Source organism: Papio anubis, chromosome 4 (assembly GCF_008728515.1).
Source record: "Papio anubis isolate 15944 chromosome 4, Panubis1.0, whole genome shotgun sequence".
NCBI lineage: Eukaryota > Metazoa > Chordata > Mammalia > Primates > Cercopithecidae > Papio > Papio anubis.
In genome coordinates this window covers 159788004-159814365 of record NC_044979.1, presented here as the reverse complement: position 1 = coordinate 159814365, position 26362 = coordinate 159788004, and the positions used below count along the sequence as shown (strand labels likewise).

The 26362-nt window shown below is 35.4% G+C and overlaps 2 long non-coding RNA genes across 8 annotated transcripts in view; one reads left to right on the top strand and one right to left on the bottom strand.

The window, feature by feature from the left end:
- LOC103882673 overlaps positions 1-26362 on the top strand; it is a 176374-nt gene that overhangs the window by 122608 nt on the left and 27404 nt on the right. For 5 of the 7 annotated variants that reach the window (XR_004183351.1, XR_004183350.1, XR_002520855.2 and 2 more), the window contains exons 6-7: positions 12061-12459; positions 16253-16312. This is a non-coding gene — a long non-coding RNA (uncharacterized LOC103882673). Of the gene's footprint in view, positions 1-12060; positions 12460-16252; positions 16313-17616; positions 18313-26362 lie in introns of all 7 variants that reach the window. The other 2 variants (XR_004183349.1, XR_004183348.1) reach the window with 2 other exon arrangements.
- Positions 1585-12016, bottom strand: LOC103882674. The gene is made up of 3 exons (XR_644580.4): positions 11509-12016; positions 3008-3248; positions 1585-2006 (listed from the first exon to the last, which is right to left on the bottom strand). It is a non-coding gene; the product is annotated as an uncharacterized LOC103882674 (long non-coding RNA).

Below are 26362 nucleotides of genomic sequence, written 5' to 3'. Positions count from 1 at the left end.
GGTACTTAGGATCTTAGGAAAACATAGGACAACCAGAAATAAGAAAAATGCTGAGGCAATGTATTGTTATGAAGGGGTATGTAAAACGTTGATTTAGGCTTACCATCAGGGAGGATAATGTCTCATCATCCTCAAGTCCTTGTGATGTTGAGCGTCTCCTCCAGCAATTCTCTTTGGTAGCATGTTTTCTTTATGCCCAGACTATCTGCTGCCTTAGGTAGAACCATAGGCCAAGTTTTGTTTCACAAAGCATGATAGTGAATCAAGAATAATCCAGGTCAAGTATATACTATCCGGTTTACCTCATCCCAAACCAATATCTGATCTGTCACATTAGTTTCTGTTCCATTTGTTTATGTGAGCTTAATAAGTAGCTTAGACATTTTCTTACTTACATTCTCTCATGGATTTCCAAAAATCCATAAGATTGAGTTTTGATTAGTAGGATTGATTGTAGATTATCTGAATGTTCCATAATGTGTGTATGCTTTTGTGTGTGTTTGTATGTGCGCATGTGTGCACGTGGTTTCCTGGAAACTAAGACCAAATTGCTTGATATAAGAAAAGGATACTAGAAATAAAAGAGATTTTTTAAATGGGAAAACAAGGCATTGAAGAGGGACAGTTTATATGGGGTGATAGAGAATTTAAAAAAAAAAAAATGTCTATGATGCCAAAGAAACACAGCTTCACTACTGTAATTGTTGCTAGGTATATAATGCAATTTTTCTATTTCTCTCTATTTTTTCTTTATTAGAGTCTTCTCTGGGCAAAATTGGCCTCCATTGATCTGAAATATCAATATATCAGGTGTGTAAAGTGATGGGAGTTAGGGGAAAGTAGAAGTAGAATAAACTAGTGTTCTTGAAACCTAGATCTTTATTAAAATCGTTTTTGAGGACTTAAAAAATATAGATCAAGGGGACACATTATCAGAACTGGGACCCAGTACCCTCGCTACCATCTCCCATCTTAGAGTAGGGGAGGTGGGTGGCATAAATCGATATGGTTAACCAGTGCTACAGTTTGTCACAGTGATCGATCAGGATGGGAACAACTTCCATTATGAGGCTTTGTCCCATGCACAGTCTCATTCTTTTCTCCATTGGCTGTGGTGAGAATAAAATAGCCACTTTCCTTTGACAATGAGTCCCACCTATCTGTGCAGTTAGAGCCAAAAAAGAATGTGTTCTCAGCACTCTTTCTTCCATAGCTAAAGACTGCAAAACACAAAATTGCCTTGAGAGCTTTTGTTGACGTCACCTTAATCTGATAATAACCCAGCTCCTTCCTACCTGCAGTTTTCTGGCAGGCTGGGGATGTGTGGCATTACTTTAAGTTGTATTTCAGGGCATATTTCCACCAATCCCTCCGCTCTGTCTTTAGTCTTCCCATTTTACTCCATCTTCTAAATAGCCGCTTTACTGTGCCTTACCAATTGAGCATCAACTATGCGATCAATATCACTATATGTGATTAATATGTGACACTGGCAAAATAATACTGTTCTTTGTCTTGCTGTTGCTGAATCTGTCTTAATGTCAGTGCTTTGCATGAATGATAACGATGGTGATGATATGGCATAAATAAAAGCCAGTTGTATTACCTGAGTCTTAGAGCTTTGGTGCCATCATTAATATATACACTTAATTTAAATAGGAATCAACACTAAAAGCCCAGACTTCACCAGTATGCAATATATCCATGTAAGAAAACTGCACTTGTACCCCTTACATCTATAAAAATAAAAAATAGATAAAGGAATAAATAAACAAATGGAAATCAAGTAGTATATCTGTATCACAGAATTTACTCTTGTCTCATTCAGTTTGGTTTGTTTATTTAGAGTTAATATATTTCAGTAGAACAAGGAAAAGTACTCAGTGGTTTTTTAAGATTATAATTATAATTTCCTGTGAAAATTCCAGCTTAGTGTTCCATTTCTCTCTTGCTTTTTGGTGGCATCGGACTTATTTTACATGGTGATCCAAAGCATATCACTGAATCTGCAAATCAATTCAAAACTATTATAATTTGCTTGTGCAAATGTCTTATGTTTTCTGTTATGTTAATGATCCAGATGGCAACAAGAACTTGTGAAGCAAATAATACAACATAATTTAGACAAAAATATACATAACATATTTATGTCTGATATTGAAAAATGAAGATTGTATAATGTATTGTGATACAACTTAAACTTTTGGAAGCAAGTTCCTTTTCAAAGTTTGAATTATTGTTCTGTCAGTTATTTATATTTGTTGTCGAGCAAACTTTTGGATCTAGATGTTGGATCTACATTCTCATTGGTAATACAGTGACAATAAAAGCTACCTTTCAAAGATGTTTTAAAACCTAGGGAAAATATCTCTAGAGTATGTGGCTCATAACTTATACATAATCAATTCAAATCATAAAATTTTTATCATTATATCCTTAAAGTCAAAACAATGAAATTATCACAATAATAATCACCTTTCTATATATATGAATAAGATTTTGTTATAATTAAAATGACTTAGGCCAGGGGCGGTGGCTCACGCCTGTAATCCCAGCACTTTGGGAGGCTGACGTGGGTAGATCACGAGGTCAGGAGATTGAGACCATCCTGGCTAACACGGTGAAACCCTGTCTCTAATAAAAATACAAAAAATTAGCCGGGCGAGGTGGCGGGTGCCTGTAGTCCCAGCTATTCGGGAGGCTGAGGCAGGAGAATGGCAAGAACCCGGGAGGCAGAGCTTGCAGTGAGCCGAGTTGTCGCCACTGCACTCCAGCCTGAGTGACAGGGCAAGACTCTGTCTCAAAAAAAAAAAAAAAAAAAAAAAGACTTAAAGACTTCAGGTTTTTGGAGGCAAATATTTTTTCTCATACGTATTTTCTAGAAACTTGACCTACTGCATAATCATGAGCACAGGCATAATCTACACCTTATACTTATTTAGTGTTTAAAAAGTGTCATTCTACTGAGGTTGTGGGTTTCTTTTTTCTTTTTTCTGTATGGTATTACCTTGCTTATCTGTGAAGTTTCTGCTGGCCATTTAGCAGTTCCAGATGGCATGATTTCCTGTGGCCTGAATTCTTGCACATAGTGCACTGTCTTAGTTCTCCTCATTTGTGATCCACATCAGGAAGAGGCTCCACTGCTACATATGATGAAAGGCTAGCAGGCCATCGACAAATGTCACCTGGACTAAAATCTTGAAATGTTTTCTTCAGACTTGTTTAACTGCTGCGTATATACATTCACCCTGTGAGAAGAGGAAAACGACATTCAATTTCAGTAGGGTAGGAATCAGTTCATTTATATTCCAAAAGAAACACTCAAATTATAATCCATAATAGTTGTTCTATTATAGATGAGAGTGGAGTGTGTTCTTGTAAAATGGCAAAGAACTGGTTGATAAGAGGTCACCCTAAAGTGTTCTTGAACCTCTTTACTGATATTTTCCTGCATTATGTCTCTGCTAATCCTGCAGGAAAAATTACCTAGAGTGGTGTGTAAGGTTCGTTTGTGTTCAATCCATGCATGACGGCTTTCACATATTTGTTTCACCTGAGATAATGTCTATAGCTATTTACATATTACTGCTTCTTGGTTATCATTAGAGGACACAAAGCAAGGATATTTACTTTAAAAGATGACAAAGATAAATTTACACTGGTTGAAACGGAAGTGTGCACTTTGGAGTGGAAATATAACCAAGTCAGTAATTTTTAAAGGAGGAATTTAGATATTATTACAAAGTGTTCAAAAAAACGAAAGCTTCAAATTTCATATTGTTGGTACTGGGGTGATGCCTAGAAGTTAAAGATAAATCTTTAGATAACTCAACAAAATGCATGCCAATTTCTTGTTTATAAACTGAGTTTGACAAAATTGGGTAAAATTAAACTTTAGCTATGTTGGTAAATTTAGTGATAAATGATGTTGATTAATCTAAAAGTCTACCATTTTATTTGCACATGCTACTTAATAGTATGTACACATTTGTCCTCATGGTCAATCTTCTTCATAAACGTCTATTTAATTAATTCATTAATTATCTCAACATAGACAAATGTATTCTAGGAACTATGAGACACACAGGAAATATAACAAATAATGTGTTCATATTGAGGAAATATACAAGTTAAACAGTCAATTAAAATACAGAAGAATGTTCTGAGGAGTAAGCCATACATTTTATACTGTAAGTTAAAACTCTAGAACTTCAAACCTTTGTATTCCCCCAAACACACACACACACACAGACACACACACACAGCCTCACACACGGATACGCACAAACACAGGCACACACACACAAAAGTATATTTTGTATGCTTCCTTTAAGTGATAATTTGCATATGAGATAAGAACAAAAAATAACATAAAAATATAAAATCAACTATTGAGAACAGACCTAGGTAAATATATTAAGATTTGTAATTTATATAAAATGTTTCTATAAGAATTATATGTAAAAAAGGTCTGGAGCAGCTAATTTCTAATATTCATTTTTTTAGAGGGTTTCTTAGTCTATTTTTGCTGCTATAACAGAATACTTGAGTCTGAGTAATTTAAAAACAATACAAATTTCTTTTTCGTGGTTCTAGAGACTTGGAAGTCCAAAACCAAGGTGTCAGCAGGTTCAGTGCCTGGTGAGGGATGCTTTCTGCTTCCTAGATGGTACCTTGTTGCTGTGTCTTCATGTGGAGGAAGAGCAAGATAGAATGAGGGAAGGAAAAAAGGTGGCCCAAGCTTTTGTTTTTATAATGAATCCAGTCCCATGATAACTGCATTAACCCATTCATGAGGGTGGAGCATGCATGGCCTAATCACCTCTTAAAGGTCCTTCCGCTTACTGCTGTAACAATGGCAGTTAAATTTCAGCGTAAGTTTTGGAGGTGAAAAACATTTAAATCATAGCAAAGGCATAATATTTTAAATTCTGCCCTAGGACATAGGGAACACACACACATGCACACATGCGCATACACACCCATACACACACACATGCATGCACATATCACTTTTAAATCTTTTTGTGTGCCTTCTTCCTCCGAGTACTTAGTACTGACAATTAACTTCAAGGCCAGACAAATAATAATAATAATAATAAGACAATCTTTATTTCTGTTTTCTGAATATTGCCCTAACCCATCCTACATTCCTCCAAGTACTGCGCTATTCTCTGTGGCTTCTCTAAACATTCCGACACATTGTAAGTAGTCTGAACATTAAATTCTCCGCAAGATTCTCAATGTGAATACAGCATGTGTTTAACTGTGGTATCCTGACTGATTTAGAAGAAAATGTTCTATTTTATATGCTCAGAAAGTAAGCTCATCCTCATCAACGTCTCTTAAAGAGCACTTCTTATCATGTAATTTTGGTTCAAGACATTCCCTTTTATTAAGTTTAGTAAGCTAGAATCTTAGCAACGTGTTCAGTTTGTCTTTTCCCTCACTCTCAGCAGCTGAATGCTGTGATCCTCAACAACTCTCCTACTTTTGATTTCCTATCATCTGGTTTTTGATCTATTGCTATACTCTTATTTTGTTCCGTTTCAAGAGGTGACCCTCATCACAATGAAGGCTTTGGGGAGCTCCCTTGTTCAGTTTTTTCAATCATGGGCCAACCCCATCCACAACTCCTACACAATCTTAGCTCCAGTACTGCAGTTAGTTAGGCAGACCCATTTCCCATGCAGCCTATTATGTACACACTGCTGGTCTGGAAAAATAATTCAGCATGTGTGTTTTTAACAGTATATTTATTGATGCAATTCTGAGCCTGTCCTATGAGGGACCATCAGTATCATTGTAATAAGCCTGTCCTATATCTCAAAAGCAATTATTTATTAAAAATAGTTTCTTATTCTTCCAATCAGCTCAAGGTAAAGGGAATAAAGGTTTTAGTCCCAGTCAATTCAGATTCATTAATGGATCTTTCCTGAGGTTGTTGAATGATTCATGACTAATAATATGTTCTTGAACTTTTCTGAGCTTATTATCACAACCAGAAGATCAAGATCATTTTCTAATGGGAATTATATGAAAGTGGTTGAGGAGGCTCTAATCAGAGATCAGAGCCCAAAACACCTACATCTAACAGCAGTGCAGTTGCCTCATTCATTTATGCTGCTTGCGATGGTCTGAATATTTGCATGCCCCTTAAACTATCATGTTGAAACCTAATCCCCATTGTGATAGTATTAAGAGCTGTGGCCTTTGGGAAGTGATTAAGTCATGAAGGCAGAGTCCTCACGAGTGAGATTAGTGCCCTTGTAATAGAGACCCAACGGAATTTGTTTGCCTTCCACTATGTGAAGATGCAGCAAGAATGGGGGTCTTTGCCAGACACCCAATGTGCCTACACCTTGGTCTTAGACTTTTGAGTCCCCAGAATGGTGAGAAATAGAGTTCTGTTGTTTATAAACTACCCAGGAGAAGGTATTTTGTCATAGCAGCTTGGATGAAGACGCTTGGCTTTTAGATATTATCTCTGTGCTAAAATGGCTAAACTGAATGTCTGTCTCTCAAAGACAATTTCTTGAATATTGTATATTCCTACCAGGTTCAGATTTTAGTCCTACCTGAAGTCTCTCCTGCATTAGTTCTATTTACTACCCAAAAAAATCACACAAAAACAAAATGACTTCATTATCTCCTGTGTTTAGAACATAATTTGTAAACAATGTGTTTGTATAAAGGCAAAGAGTTAAAAATAATAACAGAGAAACTGTAAAAAAAAAAAAAAAAAAAAAAAAAGAGGTAAGATTGCAAATGATAAATCCTAAAACATATTTACGACAGTGGCAGCTTTTAACACATTTGTCTCTGTTTAGTAAATTTCACCCCATCATTTTGCTTTTATTTCAGAAACATCAACATGAATATTATCACTTAATCAATGTTAATGTCCTAAGAGACTATATAACAGACCTGCGGTTCACTACCTACCGGAATTTTTTGTTGAGTGTAAATAAAATGAAACAAAAAAGAAAATAAGCCATCAATACGATAATTTTTGTTTCTATTGAAAACTGCTCTAATTCAAGAGCATTTGACTACTTGCAACCAGGGAAACTAAAAACAATGGAAACCTTTAATAAGCCCATGTCAAATATTGAAAGAATGTAAAATGATCTGATTTTTATTTATAAACATTTGGCACATTTCTACTGTACAGCCACAAAATCATAATATCAAATATGATGCTTTTATAAATTGTACCTTTAAACTTGCCCTAAATTTTTAATAGAATTTATTACCAAGATTTCTCAGTACTTTCACACCTAAAATTGTTAAAATGTTCATCATCCCAGTATTTCATATAAAAATGAAATATGTATTTAGTTCGGTGAAATTGGGCTCAGTTAAAAAACTGACTTCTTTTTACATTTTGCTATTTGGTTATGATATAAAAATTTATTTTAATATTTTCAAAAGAATTTTAAAGCAATACCAATTTTGTCATTGTGTATTTGATTAATAGCTCTTTTGGGAAGGAATTACCCTAACAATTACTGTAGGTATTCAAGTAAAATTTTTCTAGTTCTATTTTAATATTATGTTATGAGATAAATTTCTTTTACTTTCCTTCTTACTTTTATAAGAGGAATTATTTATCTTCAGAATTCATAAACATAAACCTCAAGATATGGTCCTATATGAATGATAAAATGAATTTCAAACTGTCTAAAGTGGAATGATTTGCTGTTCTAACTGGATTTCTATACTTGTGAAGATAAATAAATGGATGTATTGTTTCTAATATGCTAACCATCCAAATACACACACACACATATATATATATACCCATATGTAGATATATATTTATATAGTAGGAGAGTAGCTTTATTTTTCTTCAACATCCTTCTCATCAATAAGCTGACAATTAAAACCATATTTCTCTAAACTTTGTTCTCATATTGAAATCCATATTAAAACTCCAGCAGCACAAAAGCATGGCAACAAAAAGTGTTGAATATAAAAAAATCAATTACAACCAAAATAATCCCAATTGAAAATGCATTTGAGAACTCTGTTTCTACAACAGTTATTATTAAAGTTTGAACACTTACTGGCTTGGTATAAAATAAGTGAATAAAATATATCCAGTTTGAACATTTCATTATCTCCAGTTAAATATTTCCCTCTTCTTGAAGTTACCATTTTTTGAAATAAAATAAATGGTTTAATCTATTCATCTATATGGCAGGTAAGGTGAAATAAATGTGTTTTTGGAATTGTGATTATCACAGAATTATAGTATTTGCTATTTTACCACAAATATTAAATGTATATGGTCCTCATGGCCCTGTGGAGTTTTTTGCAACATACTAATATTGTTAGATTATTTTCTATTACTGTTAAAAAAGAAAACACTGGAGCTTATTTATGTTAATGCATAACTCAATACAGTTTGTGTGTGTGTGTGTGTGTGTGTGTGAGATAGAGACACAGAGAGAGAGAGAGAAGTTGAGATATTTTCAACCCTATATTCCTTACCTTACATCCAAATCTCTGGATCCAAATTCCAAAGAGGCAAAATAACAGTCCATCGTTCAAGTATGTTGTGAATGACGATGTGAATGCAGAGTGTGAGTGAAGTTATAACCTCAATCTTCTGAAACTTAGACTGGTGAAATTTGTTGTTTGCTTGTTTGTTTTGAGACAATGTCTCGCTTCTTCACCCAGGCTGGAGTGCAATGGTGCGATCTCAGCTCACTGCAGCCTCTGCCTCCCAGGTTCAAGTAATTCTCCTGCCTTGGCCTCCCCAGTACCTGGGATTACAGGCATGTGCCACCGCAGGTGGCTAATTTTTGTGTTTTTAGTAGAGACGGGATTTCACCCTGTTGGTCAGGCTGGTCTTGAACTCCTGACCTCAAGTGATCCACCCACCTTGGCCTCCCAAAGTGCTGGGATTACAGATGTGAGCCATCGCACCTGACCTGTTTTTTGTTTATTTGCTTGTTTTTATATATATCGTAGGAGAAAAGAAACCTAAAATTGAAGAAAGACTCAAATTCCAGTCCCACTTCTGATCTTTAATATATTTGTAACTGAAGCAAGTCTATTATATTTTGTGAATTTTAGCTTTCTCATTTACTTAGTGGGTATAGCAGTAATTACTTTAGTGTTGTCATGGATATCTGGTGGTTTAAAATATATGAAACTGCTTTTAAACTGTTCCATTAAGAATCCATTGCTTCAATTTTATGAATATTCTTCTGTTGTGTATGTTTCTCATATACAGTTAAAATATGAAAGTATTGCTCAGTGCTTTATTTAATTAATTTTAGATTTATCAGTGTAGTGGTAGGTCATGTGATCTATGTATATCTCAAAATCATATTAGTTATCATAGGCTTAAAACTGAACTTTGTATTAAGATTTAAACACTGTATCTTATTGGAGCTGGAAGAGATAATAACCTGCTGTTCGACTTCTTTGCTGCTTCTTAAGCATTAGATTTCCGACTGAGCAAAATAAAAAATTATTCCTCTAAAGATGGAAACCTCTATGTCTGTCAGTTTCCAAAGTATTTCTCAATGCTATTATGGGTCTCCTTGAGGGATACTGGGAAATGTTAGATGAGGAAGATTTTCACTATCTCTTGTGCCCACAGTTTTAAACCTTCTATTCCCTGAGTCCTGCCTCTGGAGATGTCATGCAAGCTGGAAACTCAGCCAAATTCAGACTCTGGAACTGAACATGCAAAGCTATGCTCTGTGTGGAGTTCACACACTGTTGGTTTGTCCCTGTGGGTCTTTGTCAACACTGTGTTTCTTGTGGCACAATTAGTTAGTTATTTTAAAAATGAAATAAATAAACAATAGTTTCTCTAATGTGAAAAAAAAATCTTGCATACATCATGTAGATGAAATTGAGAAATAAGGCAAAATAAACTTCTGGTAGCAAGCAGTGAATGAGAAACAGCTGCAGCAAAGACGGTAATAAGAGAGAAAGCGTAATTAAACCAGATGTTGTAAAACATGCAATTTAAAATGATATACAACATTGATTTTAAATATAAATGTAAATAAAAGGGATGGATCAGAAGTATAATTAACACCAAAAGGAAACAAAAATAAACTTAGTAAAAAATAAATTAGAATGATACACCATAATTGACTTTGCTCAGACAACAAGATATTTCTTAGTGAAGGGAGATTTTTCCTGATTTTTAAATTCAGTGCTGCTCAATCAAATATGCATTTAACAGAGTCTCAGTAGGCCCTTCAATGATGATAAACCTCAGAGACAATAAAACAAGGAAAATGTGCTTTCTTAACATTAAAAAAAATACAGTCCAAGCTATTCTCTCTCTCTTTTTTTTTTTTTTTTTTTTTTTTTTGAGACAGGGTCTCAGTCTCTTACCCAGGCAGGAGTGCAGTGACACCATCAGGGATCCCTGTAACCTCTGTGTCCCCCAGGCTTGGGTGATCCTCTCCCCTCAGTTTTCCTGGTAGCTGGGACTACAAGCACAGGCCACCATACTCCGCTACTTTTGGTATTTTTTTTAGAGACATGGTTTTGACATGTTGCCCAGGCTGGTCTAGAACTCCTGGACTCAAGAAATCCACCCATTTTGGCCTCCCAAAGTGCTGCAATTACAAGCGTGAGCCACCGTGGCCAGCCCAAGCTATTCTATTTCATGCTTTCGAAAAATTTTTGCAATCCTAGGGACTAGGGAACTCAAAATAATGAGACTTATTTAAAAATATTAACTTAAACACTGATTTGCTCAAATTTCTAATCTTAGCCTAAATTTTTTCCTCACATTGACTACCACTTTCCTTTCACCCTGAAACTAACTAAGTTCAGCTACATTTCCTGAAGAACCACAGGCCCATACATGTCTCCTCCCAATCTTGCTTCTCCTTCATCAATTTAGTACCAGTCTGTGCTTGTACTTTATTGTGCTAACTGCTGTCAGGTCTGGTAATTGTTATATTTGAAATTGATGCCCAGGCTCTCCACATCAGGGATGGCTATTGAGGTGAGAAGCAGAGACTAACTCATTGGGAGAAGTAAGGGAGATCAGTTAAGAGAGAAGTGGCTGGGAGGCTGGGTTTCCTTCCAAGAAGACAGTATAAGAATGTCCAGATGAGGAACTCACATATGCTGCAACCCTGGAGACAGCCAGGGACACCCTAAGGAAGTAGCTTTCTGCACAAAATTTGACATTAGACATATTGTATTTGAATTAGTTACAAACTTAGTATATATAAACTCTCCTCCAAAACAGCAATCTTTATTAGATAGCAAGTTTTAGGAAAAGCCAGTCCAGCCCTAGTCATACCAGGACCACAACACAATGTTGAATATTCCAAATCAATAAAATGCCGAGGACTGTATTATGTTGCTAGAAGCAAGCAAATATACCCTGCAAAGTGTTCTGAGGAAGCCACACAAAACAACCATTCTAAAATTACACCCAGGTGTTAATTTATAGAAGTATGACTGAGTGACAACATGAAGAGGCCAATTCCATTAACAGAAGAACTTACTACTTACATTTCACAAAGGAAGGGTACATCCCGTGCTTCACAGGGACACAAGATGGTCCAGAGACAGAAGGCAAGAATAAAAGGGAAGCCTTAGTCGGAGTCTGTATTGGGGTTCCCGTGGAAAAGGCAGGACAGGACAAGGTGCATGGGTTAGGATTGGCTAGATTCGGTCATTCTGATGGGCTCTGGGGGATAGGGGCTGTCCTTAGTCGTCTGACACCTAGGCTTGGGATGATTTAGACCAGAAGAATACTGGCTTGGTGTGTGAGGGTGAGATAAAGAGAGCGGTTGGCTGGCATATGAAAGGCATGCTTGTAGGAAAATTGCTATATTTAAGAATAAGCTAGCCCTGGAAGGGGCAGTCTCTCCCTGCGTCTATAATGGGTCTGAGGCTCCCAAATGCCAGAGCATAAAGAATGTAGAAATTAAGAAAACATAGTTAATACAGTTGGTCTTGTGGAATGGATACCAAATAGAGAAACTGAGAAAACAAAAACAGAACAAGAACACCCCTCTAACAGATGCTCCTTCAATGATAACCCTTTTCTGTTTCCCACAGGCAATTGTAGCTCTAAGGCACAGTTATCCAGAGACCTCACTGGCAGAGGCTGATGAAGAGGTGAATTAGGGACAAGAGAACACACAGCACAAAGGACTTCTGGAATTTCATCAGAGTTCTCTCCCCAGACGACATGACTGGAACATCAACTCTTCTGATGCTGTTGGGAAATAATCAGTATTTATGAAGTTGGCAGTACATGCCACACTGGATGCACCCACATGCCCTGAATCTTATAGCTTTGTTATGGAAGCAAAAGAAGTCAGCATGATCTCCATTATCAACTGTCTGCCTCTTAAAGGATAAAGTCTTCCCTTGGATCACCAGAGCTCCCCATCTCACTAAGTTTACGCTAAGGGATGGTGAGGCAGGATTTGGAATCTTCCAGAAGTTCATTCAGTGAGTTTCACAATACCCAGGTGTACTCCACAGGCTGCAAATACTGAAGCCACTACATCATGTAACATTTGCTCGCATACCAAAAAATGTGATGGGAAAAGTTTTAAGTTATTAGAGCAAAAAGGATTTTAAGAAAGGAAAGTAGTTTTAACATGAAGTAAATATTTTATTAGTAAGATTCCTATGCCTGATTCATATGTGAAGAAAAATCATATTGCTATGAAAAAAAAATAATGAGAGAAAAAGAAGACATTATTTAAAGTAAAAAATAAGAGTAATCATAAATAGCCGAACAGATACTGGTGAATGTTTGATTGGCAAGTTAGCAAGTCAATTTTGGCGCAGGGGGTGGGGGACTAAGAAAATCATTCACTTACTATTAGGGATCAAAAATAAGTTAGAAATTGTTCTGAGTGTCAGAGTTTGGACCATATGTACAATAGGTGCTGACCTGATACAGTAAAATATCTGTAAGTGTTACGAATGTTGCAAAAAGGGAAATGCAAGCCATCATAGAAGCTCTCCCTTGGGCCAAAAACTAGGGGAACCAAATTTTCTGTGGTGTCATCATTCTTAAATCAGCTTTCATCCTCTATAAGCTATACGAACTTAGACCAGTTACTTAACATGTCCTAGTTTTCTCTACTAAATATGGCATCAAGATAATTGCACTTAAAACATAATGGGTTTATATTAAATGAGTTAATACATATACAATACAATAATATCTAGAAGAAAATAAATGTTAGCTGCTATTAACTTTTTATTGCATTATTAGGGTTACTATTTTAAAATTGTTAATTCATCTGGTATTCATTCTGTGTGTATTGGCAACAATGGCCTAAAATTGTCCTCAAATGGTCCGTATTATGGGCTGAAGTGTTAACTTATTCATATCCCAAATGTGTGTTATATGTATGTCTTAAAACTACCTAGTCATTCTATGTCTGTGTCTCTAGTTCTCTTGGTGACTAGCTATATAAAGTTTGTACAAATATTCACCAAACTTTTAACAGTAATTCTTTCTTAGTCTGTGTGGTGGGGAGAGTAAGGCTTTAATTACTTAAAAATATGTTTACAGGTATATCAGTATAGTTTTAATAAATAATTATTACATTTATAACAAAAAACTAATGCAGAAACAGAAAAGCAAATACTGTATGTTCTTATTTATAAGTGAGAACTAAACATTGATTATACATGGACATAAAGATGAGAACAATAAACACTGGGGAAAACAAGAGTGGGGAGAGAATGAGAGAGGAAAGAACTAAAAAATTACCTGTGCTCACTACCTAGGAGATGGATTCGTTTATACTTTAAACCTCAGCATCACACAATATACTTTTGTAACAAATTTGCACATGTACTGCCTGAGCCTGTAATAAAAATTGAAAAAGAAATTGATCTTTAAAAGGATAGAACAATCAATACTGACTTAAACTATAACATCTACAAGTGAAAATTCTAGTGTGTCATGTAATAATTTGGGAGTGAAAACTGTTACACTGCAGTGGTCTGACATCACTAACCAATAAAGTAAATTTTCGTGGAAGCTATTGGTAGTTATGAGAAACCCAGATGGTATATATGAAACAGTAAGTTATACAGCAACACAACACTCATTCCCCCTCTCTCCCTGTCCCTGTCTCTCTCTCTGTCTCTCTCTATCATTCTATTTCACAAACACCGACTAAAGAGGTGAAATATTTTTACTGACTTAAAAAGTTATTACTTATTTGTCACCAAAATTACAAAGCTGAAACTATGTCTTCATGATATAAAGGCATATAAATGTTTTATCCATTGCCATGTCGTCTGATTTTAAAATTCAGAATTAATGCAGTGTTCCAAAGCGTATGTTAAACAATGTACACAAAACTCATACAATCTACATATCTTATAGCAACAATCACAAATCTATGAAATGTCTACACATTGGAATCTTTATTTTCTTTTAATATGCTCTAGAAGATACAAATGACAGTTCATGGACCAGGTATAGATTCTCTCTTGAGTCAATGAAGCTCTGGTCTTTGCTTTAATTTGATGGGAATGTAACATGCTGCTTTGAGATTTGTCAGTAAGAGATGAAATGCCTTCATGACAGATAGAGCTATGGGGTATTTCTGGGTATAGGAACCAAATAACTTTCTTTAGCTGAAAAACATATTATCTATTCCTTAGTTCAGTTCCTCTTTTCACTGTATTGTAAAAATTCATCCATCTCTTTTGAAGCGTGTATGTGTATTTGTGTTGTGCCAATTCAACTTAAACATTTTATTGTTTAATGATCTTTAGACCCAAATGAAAGCTTTTTTCCAAAATAGATATTAAATTATATGTATCTTTCCTGATTAATTATTAAAATGCCATACCTCAGTTATCTGTAAAAATAATGATATGGTTAAATAATTGATCAAGTTAGCTTCTTAAGATAATTGTATCCATTAGGTCAACTAGTGGTCGAGATTTTGGTGGAGATTCTTTTTATATTCCATAAATTAAAAATTAAATATTATGTTACAATACTGCCAGAAGGTAGGTACCTGATTTACTCGATGTAAATACATGATGTTTAAGGAGAGAAAATAAAAGGCCCAAGGATGTAAATAAGCACATAAGCAACAATAACAAACAACATCTATCACTGTTCTTATACTTTGTAAATAAAAGGAGAGATATAAAATTCTCTTTAAGGCACACATCACTTAATCACTTTTCTGCATGAAACAGAGGAAGTCTCTGAAGCCAGATGACTGTTTCATTGAGTTTAGTGATAAGGAAAAGCTTTGAAAAAGAAGATCAGTGCAGAAACCATCTTCTCTGGGCCAGAGGGGAAACTGGGGAGATGTAGCAAGAAGCTCTGCATGAGACTCTGGAAAGATCCTGAATTGTGGACTTCAGAATTAGGTCTCTCACAATTACAGGCAGATGCTGACTATTTCAGCTTTCCTTGGAGTAACAGATCAATTTTGTCAAGAGTAGGTTAATAAATCATGAAAGGAAGGCCAGGCGCAGTGGCTCACGCCTGTACTCCCAGCACTTTGGGAGGCTGAGGTGGGTGAATTACATGGTGGGGAGTTCGAGAGCAGCCTGGTCAACATGGTTAAAATCCCGTCTCTACTAAAAGTACAAAAATTAGCCAGGCATGGTGGTGTGCGTTTGCAGTCCCAGCTACTCGGGAGGCTGAGGCAGGAGAATTCCCCAGAGGTGGAGGTTGCAGTGAGCCAAGATTACTCTATGGTACTCCAGCCTGGGCAACAGAGCAAGGCTCCATCTCCAAACATAAATAAATAAATAAATAAATAAATAAATAAATAAATAAATAAATCATGGAAGGAGATTTTTGTAGATGAACTAAGGAAATGGCCAGTGTTGAGATGTGAATAAAGAGATGAAAACCAAACAAAGGAAACAGTTTGAAGTAAAAAATACAAAAAGAGGCAATTGTGTAGATGAAATAATTGGAAAACAAATAGTATTATAGATCTAATATGTGCGTGTTGAAAGATCAAGAAAGAAAGTAGATCAGATGGGGAGAGGCAATGAGTACAAAAAAGTACCAGAAGATGTGTTTTCTGATTGGTTTTTCGACAAATAATAGATTTGAATAGTAGATTGAAAGATTTTTTTGATTCAGACAGAATTATTCAGGGAAAACGTATACGTATATTTAATTTTATTTTAGGAAATTCTTAGGCAACAAAAATAAGATTAAAAACTGCCAAGCAAGTTATAGGAGGGGAGTGACTAACAAATATTTCTGATACTTTTATGTTTTTTCTTACAGATGCCAAAAAAAAGGTCCTTGAAGAAATATTTCTTTCAACTCTTAATTAAGGGATCCAAGGTAAGTGAGAATCTGGTCTAGGTTACTATAAACGTGCCCATTGTTGCGATTTTTTTAATCAAATGATATATCACTCATATTAATAATATACATCTGCATCAGAAAACAGGAGATAGTCAATATTACTGAAAGACTTCATAACTAGCAAAGTTCAAAAGCCAAAATGTCTCTTGAGTTCTCTGTGTTGATCTCTGGGAACCCACTCAGTTTCTGTCTTGATGATGTGTGTCCCAACCTTAATAATTTGGGAGCATTTGGAAACTTTGAAAATTACAGAAATTACAATATACTGTTGCTGTGGATAATGCATTTTTCTTCCTATTCTATATGCTTTCATAAGATAAATAAATAAATAAATTGGTACTAGATGAAACCTATTTTGTTTAGTTAGTTTGTCAGTTTCAAATAAAGACCACTGATACTGGTAGAGTGAAGAGCCTGTTGCAGAGGGATGTCAGAAGCAGGAGTGACCGCCACATCCTCATGTCAATATGTCAAAAGCAACTTTGCATAAGGGTAAGTCTGGAGGGAGAGGTTCTGACAAAATTCTGATGCAAGGATATTGAATAAATCATTCTTGGTTAGTTGTAGGGAAAGTTCTGTTGAAAATTTCTGGAGATCGTATTAAAAATAGAAGTTGGATTTAACCATTCCACAATGTATACATCTATCGAAACATCATGTTGTATACCATAAAGACATGCAATTATTATTTGACAATTAAACTATATAAATATGTATATATTTTTAAGTAGAAGTTGGAGAATATAACTGCTGATTCTCAGCAGAGGAGCCAAAGCTTTTAAAATGAATGCAATTGAATGGTAGAAGGACGGTAACACAGCCTGTTGGGAGAATCCGAAACTGGGGCATGACGAACTGCAATAGCTCTAGAAGGACATGAAGTAATAATAGAGGGCTGAAAGTCAAAATGCAAGGTGTGGTAATTGTGTGGTAGAAAGTAATAGTTATGGTCAAAGAAAAATTTAGAAAATCAGAAAAAAATCTGTACATAGATTCATAAATGAAAGAGATGTAAGAATAGAGGACTTCACTGCAGCTGACCTACAGTTAGACAGTGAATACTTACATCTTTTGCCAATTTTAATTGGTCATTTGTAATTAGGAAGCTATAGAATAGCCCAAAATCTCTTCCATAATGAATATCAAACATTATTAATAACACTAATGATTCAATGAGGAAAATTAATTGTCAGCAACCGTGCTTCGCTTATGAGAAAAGCAGAGGGATCCTGGATGCTAAGTTGATTATCATGACTTGAATAATCTGGTTCCACCAACAGCCTCTGTTGTGCCACATATCGTGAGAGCTGTTCATGATGTCCAATGGGATTATGGGACAGATGTGCCATCATAAACTTGTGTGATGTAAGGTCTAAAAGTAAAGCCCCATACATGTGCTGCGTTGACATCTGGTAAAATTGGAAAGGCCTTGGATGGCTTCACCACAAGTTTCCCTCTCCACTCTGCTTCCGTGGATAAGGTCTTCTAGTCAAATGACTCTCCTCACCAGGGCGATCAGGCACAGTTCTAGCTTATTGTCAAGTAGCAGTTTTTGGCTCCCTGCCAGCCTACAGCGTCACTAAAGCCAGGTCTTCACATTCTCCTGCAGAAACCAGAGGAAATCTCACTCTCTTGATTCTACAAAGCCTGCCTCTCACAGCCCCTGGTTGTTATTCTATTCCTGGCACAAGTCCTCTGTGGTCCTGCATGCATGTGACATCCTCCTCCAGAGGGCTGTGAGTTATCAGTGCGTAATAAACTGCTGTCAACCTCCCTGTCCAGAGTTGGATGGTCACGTGTTCTGCTCTCACCAAAACCCCACGGTAGGAGTCCCACTCGGCAACAGTTGGAATAGGAGGTGATTAAAACAACTTGATTCTTGCTTTTTATTACCATTCCCATGTTGGGAGGAAGAAACGTTTGCTTTCCTTTTGCATTGGAAGGACTGCGATATATACTTGCTGTCTTCCTTTAAGGTACGTGGAAAAGGCTGTTTTTCTCGGCATGGTTGACACAATGATATTTACTGATATTTGGTGTGCTAAACACTGCTTTAATATTTCTATAATATCTGCATTGCATGTTATTATGTTTTTATTTACAGATTGTATTTTATAAGAACATCATCATATCTGACCCAAAATAAATAAGAATCCAGCTTATGTTACTATGTTTAGGATCAAACACCAGAACTTCATTGCAAGATTCTATTGTTGAGCTGCAGCTGCCCTAGAAGATAAGAACTGGCCCAGTACCAGTGGGAGAACTAAGGGAGAACTAAGTGATTAGGGATTTTTGAAAGCAGCAAAGGCTTAGAAAGGATGACTACTCTATTTCACCCATGCTCATTCTGGCCACTTTCTTGTGATCACTTAGATCCCAAATTAGGAGTGACTGGGGAATCTGAAACTGGGTTTGTAAATCCTGAGCTCTCACTCTGCTGTGTTGTTGACTGACCTATATTTCTCACGAATCTAAGGAAATATGGTGGTGGGGTGAGTCTACTGTGTTGATGGGCTTAGCCTGATTGTTCATCTGAATTCAAGTTTGTTAGTGCTAGTTTCTCAGAATGGGTTTTGCAGTACACCGTGGAATTGTTTGAAGATTAATGTGATACCATAGATAAGGTACTTCTTATAGTGACTAACATATATTCAGTTCTAAATAAATTATTTTGTGTGTTGTTGGCACACATGCTTCCTACTTTTTCTTAATAGAGTTTTCACATTTGTCAGATGTCAAGTTTCCAGCTCATTGGACAAATGCCAATATTAATCAAAAGTATGTGTTGTCTTCAAAATATTGAAATCATATTTATATATTATGAAGAAATGTGTGTTCAGTATTGAATTAGCATATGCAAATTCAACATATGGGGTTTCAAAAAAGCAACAAACAATGAGTATGATTTCATCCAGTGAGGTTATAGAAAATTATAATGTGTCCAAAGTAAAATGCATTTGGCGTAGTTTCTGCTGTGATCATGCTGTTGTTAAATATAAACTTGTTTTACTTCAGTAATAAAAACATGGAGAATATATTTTTCTGATTTCTCTTTCTTACATATGCTTGATGAACTAGGAACCTCTAGTTATCTATTCCATTATTAACACAGAGATAAGCTAATTTCAGACTTAATATAGAAAAATATTTATTTGGGGACTGGGTCATATTATTTCTCCTCCAATACTCCCAACACCTGTTAAATAAACCTCCAACAAAATACACTAATCAATTCTAATTTGTCTTCTTACAGAAAAAAACTGAAAATACATTCTTGTTTGAATTTTATTTACTTAATACTTTATTAATTTATTTAATCTTTTCTTTTACAATCTTCTTTTGAAGACATGTGGCTTAAATATTTTGAATCATATTCACCTACAATCACAAAGATTCTCCTTAAATTTATTTAATATCACAGTCATTATTTTATATTTTTCTGTCATGGATTGAAAATAAGTTGCAAAATATATGGCTTTTTGACAAACTTTGTCTTCCTCAAAGTCAAGTTCAAAATGTTTTGTTATGAAATTTTTATCTAAAAGCGAAAATTAGTAAAAATGACAAAAGTTTCAAAAGATCAGTCACTTTTTGGCATTTGATACCACTTCTGCCATAAGAAGACTATAAAATATATCTATTCTAGAGGTCTTATATTTGTCCTTTAATTTTCTTTATCCTTTTTAGATATAATTGGGCAAGTTCTCATCGCATCAGTTTCTGAGTCTGAGCAATCCACTATAATGTCATTCCATAAAAAGTTAACACTTTCAAGGCCTCTCAAATGTATGTTTTGTTATTCTGTGTAGAGTAGGTCCTTTCATAGCTTACAATCCTTACCTCACTAATTTAGATCCTCAAAATTCACTGTCCTATCAAGAATTATAAATATATATAAAGACACACACATAATTTTGTGTTTTATTATGTATTGTATACTGTGTATATATATATCTTTTAACGTGCGTTTTATTTATAATGTCATATATGAGGTTTACAATATATTATGATAATGTATTTATAAATATTTGTTTGGAGTTGGAAGGAGCCAGGAAGTAGTCTTCATTGTCCCCACTTTCTATTCTTTAAGCCTATATATTTCTTGTAGGATTTAAGTGATTTATCCCCCTGATTCCTCCAGCTGTAACAGTATTCATATAAATATTTTAGTTAAAAATACCTAAAAATATATTTTTATGGTGAACACTGTCAAAATTATACCTAACTATATAATTAGAATAGAAATCTATTATATTAGGGGATGGTACACACACAAACACAGAATGACCGGATTTGGAATGCTTATTACCAATATCTGAAATAATAACATAAGAGTTTATTTAAGATGAATCTTTGTCCCTTACTGATTGTAATTTCCCTTACAAAATGACCCAGTAATCATATAGTCATCATGAGCATGGTAGAGTGAAAGCATAACCATGTCATTCCGAACTTGACTGATAGCTGATGTATAAAATGAGGACGAGGAGGATTTAATTAATATGTCGAGCAGGATGAGAGAGTTTAACCACCTATATAGTTTTCTTTATTTCTTTTTTCTTTTTTTTTCTTTTTTTTTTATATGGAGTCTTGCTCTGCCACCAGGCCGGAGTGCAGTGGCCTGATCTCGGCTCACTACAACTGCCGCCTCCCAGATTCAAGCAGTTTTCCTGTCTTAGCCTCCCGAGTAGCTGGGACTACAGGTGGTAGCCACCACGCCCAGCTAACTTTTGTATTTTTAGTGGAGACGGGATTTCACCGTGTTGGCCAGGATGGTCTCAATCTCTTGACCTCATGATCCGCCCACCTCAGCCTCCCAAAGTACTGGGATTACAGGCATGAGCCACCATACCTGGCCTATAACTTTCTATATCAGACAAAGAAAGGAAACATGATATCTGAAATCCGTTTTTCAAGAATGTTAACTCTATAATTTCACTATGAGACCAAAGTAGCCCAAGGACCCTGGGTGTTTTGTCCTAAATATCTGCTGGAGGTTAGATTTAGTATTAAACCTTCTATTCCATCAGATTTTTCAATGACTCGACATTGATGCTCTAACAAAGCTTTAAGTCAAAAAATATCTCCATTTATTTATTGCCTAAGAAGTAACAGGTTACATTCAACCTATGAGTGAGATGATACAGTGTTTGTCTTTCTGTGCCTGGCTCATTTCATGTCCTCCAAATTTACCCATGTTGCTGCAAATGACAGGATTTCAATCTGTTTTGTGGAGAATAGTATTTCATTGTGTGTATGTATGACATTTTCTTAATCCATTCATCATTAGATGGGCATTTAAGTTTATACAATATATTGGTTATTGTGAATAGTGCTGCAATAAACATGGGTGTGCTCTTGTCTGCTAGACCTACCAATTTCATTTCCTTTGGATATACCCAGTAATAGAATTTCTGGATTCCATTACACTATATAAACATGCATTGAAACATCATACTGTACCCTATAAATATGTATAATACCATGTGCTAATTAAAAATAAAAATTAAATTTAAAAAAGCATTATGGTTTTTTCAGGTACTATTTTATACTTTAAAAAGATTAAAAATTGCTTTAGGAGTATGATAATTTGGTTATGTATTTTAAAGTTCAATAATGTAAGTGTGCTTTGAAAATGCATTATCTCATTAGTTTTCAATAAACAGGAGTGAAAATAGTGGAAAATAATGGGCAAACATTTTAATGTTTTGTGTTTATAGTTAGAATCTTACAGAGTACTGTGAGCTTCTTCTAATCAAAGAACTCACATCCTCCAGGCATCTTCCTTCAGAAAGAATAGAGACAATTATAACTGTCATTGGTGGTACAGCAGCATAGGAAGTCATTTCAGAAAACCTGTGACACAGTAATGGACAGGAACCCAATTGCCACTGTTCTCTATGTGAGAAATACCTATATCATTGTCCCATGGTTATCTGTTTGACTGATCGGTATTTATTTCTGCGCTTCTCAAAGGAGGGAACATCAACTGCAAGAAACAAGTACATCACAAAATGCCTGACGGGAAAATAGCTAAAATTCAGGTTTCTAATCAGTCTTCATAAATCAGCAGCTCTGAATATCCAGATTATAGAAATCAAACTAGACTTCATGAAGCTTTAGTCTACCATGTAATGTTATGCTTGCATGAATTGACCTAAAATAAAATACCATCACACTACTTCATTTTTAGCTTCCTAGTAAAGCATTTGTGAAATCACAATGTTGTTTTGTGAAAACTTGATGCCAAGTGCATTAAAACAGACTTTTTTCGTGTTAGACAAAAGGGCCAAAAGACACATGACCTAGAACTGAGCATAATCTCAGTGGAAAGAGTTAGTGCTTTCTAATTTCTATTTCTGAAAAAAAGAAAATCGTCCAGTGGTAGCACAGATAGAAAATAACAGCAAGTTGATCTAATACTGACAGTGGGTATCAAAGTCTCCCACTATTATTATGTGAGAGTCTAAGTCTCTTTGTAGGTTTCTAAGAACTTGCTTGATGAATCTGGGTGCTCCTGTATTGGGTGCATCTACATTTAGGATAGTTAGCTCTTCTCCTTGCATTGATCCCTTTACCATTAAGTAATGGTCTTCTTTGTCTCTTTTGATCTTTGTTGGTTTAAAGTCTGTTTTATCAGAGACTAGGATTGCAACTGCTGCCTTTTTTTTTTTTTTTTTTGCTTTCCATTTGCATGATAAATATTCCTCCATCCCTTTATTTTGAGCCTATGTGTATCTTTGCATGTGAGATGGGTCTCCTGAATACAGGACACCAATGGGTCGTGGCTCTTTATCCAGTTTACCTGTCTGTATCTGTTAATTGGGGTATTTAGATTATTTACATTTAAGGTTAATAGTGTTATGTGTGAATTTGATCCTGTCATTATGATGCTAGCTGGTAATTTTGCACAAGCAATGGGGATAGGATTCCTTATTTAATAAATGCTATTGGGAAAACAGGTTAGCCATATGCAGAAAATTGAAATTGGATCCCTTCCTTGCACCTTATACAAAATTTAACTCAAGATGGATTAAAGACTTAAACGTGACACCTAAAACCATAAAACCCTAGGAGAAAACCTAGGCAATACCATTCAGGACATAGACATGGGCAAAGACTTCATAACTAAAACACCAAAAGCAATGGCAACAAAAGCCAAAACTGACAAATGGAATCTAATTAAACTAAAGAGCTTCTGCACAGCAAAAGAAACTATCATCAAAGTGACCAGGCAACCTACAGAATGGGAGAAAATTTTTGCAATCTATCCATCTGACAAAGGGCTAATATCGAGAATCTACAAGGAACTTAAAACAAATTTACAAGAAACAAACAACCCCATCAAAAATTAGGTGAAGTATCTAAGCAGACATTTTTTAAAAGAAGACATTTATGTGGCCAACAAACATGAAAAAAAACTCATCATCACTGGTCATTAGAGAAATGCAAATCAAAACCAAAATGAGATGCCATCTCGCACCAGTTAGAATGGTGATCATCAAAAAGTCAGATAACAACAGATGCTGGAGAGGATGTGGAGAAATAGAAATGCTTTTACACTGTTGGTGGGAGTGTATGTTAGTTCAGCCATTGTGGAAGACAGTGTGGTGATTCCTCAAGATCCAGAACCAGAAACACCATTTGGCCCAGCAATCTCATTACTAGGTATATACCCAAAGGATTATAAATCATTTTACTATAAAGACACATACACACATATGTTTATTGCAATACTATTTATAATAGTAAAAACTTGGAGCAAACCCAAATGCTCATTAATGATAGACTGGATAAAGAAAATGTGGCACATGTATACCTTGGAATACTATGCAGCCATGAAAAAGAATGAGTTCATGTCCTTTGCAGGGACATGGATGAAGCTGGAAACCATCATTCTTGGCAAACTAACACAGGAATAGAAAATCAAACACCACATGTTCTCACTTATAAATGGGAGTTGAACAATGAGAACATATGGGCACAGGGAGGGGAATATCACATCCTGTGGCCTGTTGGGTGGTGGGGGGTAAGGGAGGGATAGCATTAGGATAAATACCTAATGTAGGTGATCAGTTGGTGGGTGCAGCAAACCACCATGGCATGTGTATACCTATGTTACAAACACGCACATTCTGCACATGTACCCCAGAACTTAAAGTACAATAATTTTAAAAAAGAACAAAGTAACAGCAAGAAATGTATTTGCTTTCCTTAATGAACCAAGCTTTTTATAAGATCATTCTACCCTATTGCTGGTTATTGGTTTTTATCCTGATGAGTTGACTATCTCACTCAGATTCCCAGTGGAGACAGAAAAAGAGTGTTCACCTTGACTGACATCTCTCTCTCATCAGGTTTAGCTGCAAGAAATCTTAGGCCTAAAATTGTTTTATAGCTTTGCCACAAAGTTTTAGAGAAAGACCTTTTTTTATTTTTCCACTGTTTAATTTACTTTATAGTACTTGGAAATGTAGGTTTTATGGGAATAAACTCTGTGAGGAAAAAAATATCATCACATCCCTTTAAACTTGTTTTCTTTCCCTTTCTCTGCCTTTATTTATTTATTTGCTTGCTTATTGTAACAGTAACTCCAACCTTGGGTTTCAAGTAATATGTAACTGGGTAAGGCACTAGGGCAATTTATTAGTCCCGACTCTGATTACATCTCAGGGAATATTAGTGCTGACCTGCAAGGTTTCCCTGGCAAGGCTAGGGCCATCTCCTGGACAGTGCAACTAAGGCCTTTATCTTATTCCACAGATTAAACCCGGACCTTTAAAATGCCTAGAAATATTTTCTCCCTGCTTGTTCCTACAGGGTATTCCATCTAGAACATTTGATGTAGAAATAGTGTATAACCTCTCGAGCTGTGAAAAAAATGGGTCAGATTTGTCTATTTCAACTGTGCACCTCTGCCTAATTATATAAAATGGCTGAGAGACTTTAAGATTCTTCCTCAAGTTCTTATATTTAAAAGGTGTTATAAGTGCCAAAACCAGAAAGTCTTGCTATTAAATGTACACTCTTTCATTCAATTTCTTCTTATTTAACAAGTTTCACTGCCATTGTGAGATATTAGGGTGCCACTCTCAAGACCACAAAGCTCATTATGACAAAAAGAATCTATATGTCTCTACTTCCAGGCCACTGCTGTTCCCATTATATCATGTTAGTATTAGGACAATCTTTTTTTGGACAATAATTCCTGAATTCAGATCCTTTTAGTTTGAGTCAAATATTTAAAAAAAAAAAATTAGGTGTGGCATTACTTTAATGAAGCTAAAATTAGAAAAATAAAACTATATTAGATGGTAATGTATAATCACTGCAGTATTTCAGTTCTGCATCTACCATCACACGAGTTCATTTGTTGATAAGGAAATACTGAGAGAGCAAAACATTAGGAAAACTCCAGTGCTAACCAGCTAGCACAGGTATCTTTTTCACAGATAAAGCAACAAGTTTTGAAAGACATTTGAATGACATTTGAATGAGCTTATTTGTAAAAAGAGGCGGCCATTTAGATTTCAATATACATTATGAGGTTTTTTTTTCCCCCAAGATAGTGCTTCTGTTTTAAGACGCTATTCGATTTGCATTTCTGACAAGAAAATTTTTTTGAGTGGGTCCAATTCAAGTTGGAGAATCATTTACATGAAAAATTTCATTTGACTAAGAAATGTGGCCAGCTGAAAGAATATAAATGTAGCTTTAATCACATATTGAGGAAAGGACAAAACTGCACGGATACTAATTGCTTTGGTTTATAAAGATGCTAATGCTCATTGAAATCCTTTTCAAGAGAGGACAATTGAATGGACTCTTTTTGGGACTTTGCAGGACAATTATTCCCATATTATATTTTTATGTAGTTTTTCTTCATGGAAAAAATAAATACATTTGCCTGCTGAATAGTTTTTGCTGATTCTTAGAATAAAACCGAAAATATTGTGGTGTTGGAGGGGGTGAAATTATACTGTAAATTAAAGTCATGCAGAGTCGATGCCTCTGTGTGTATGT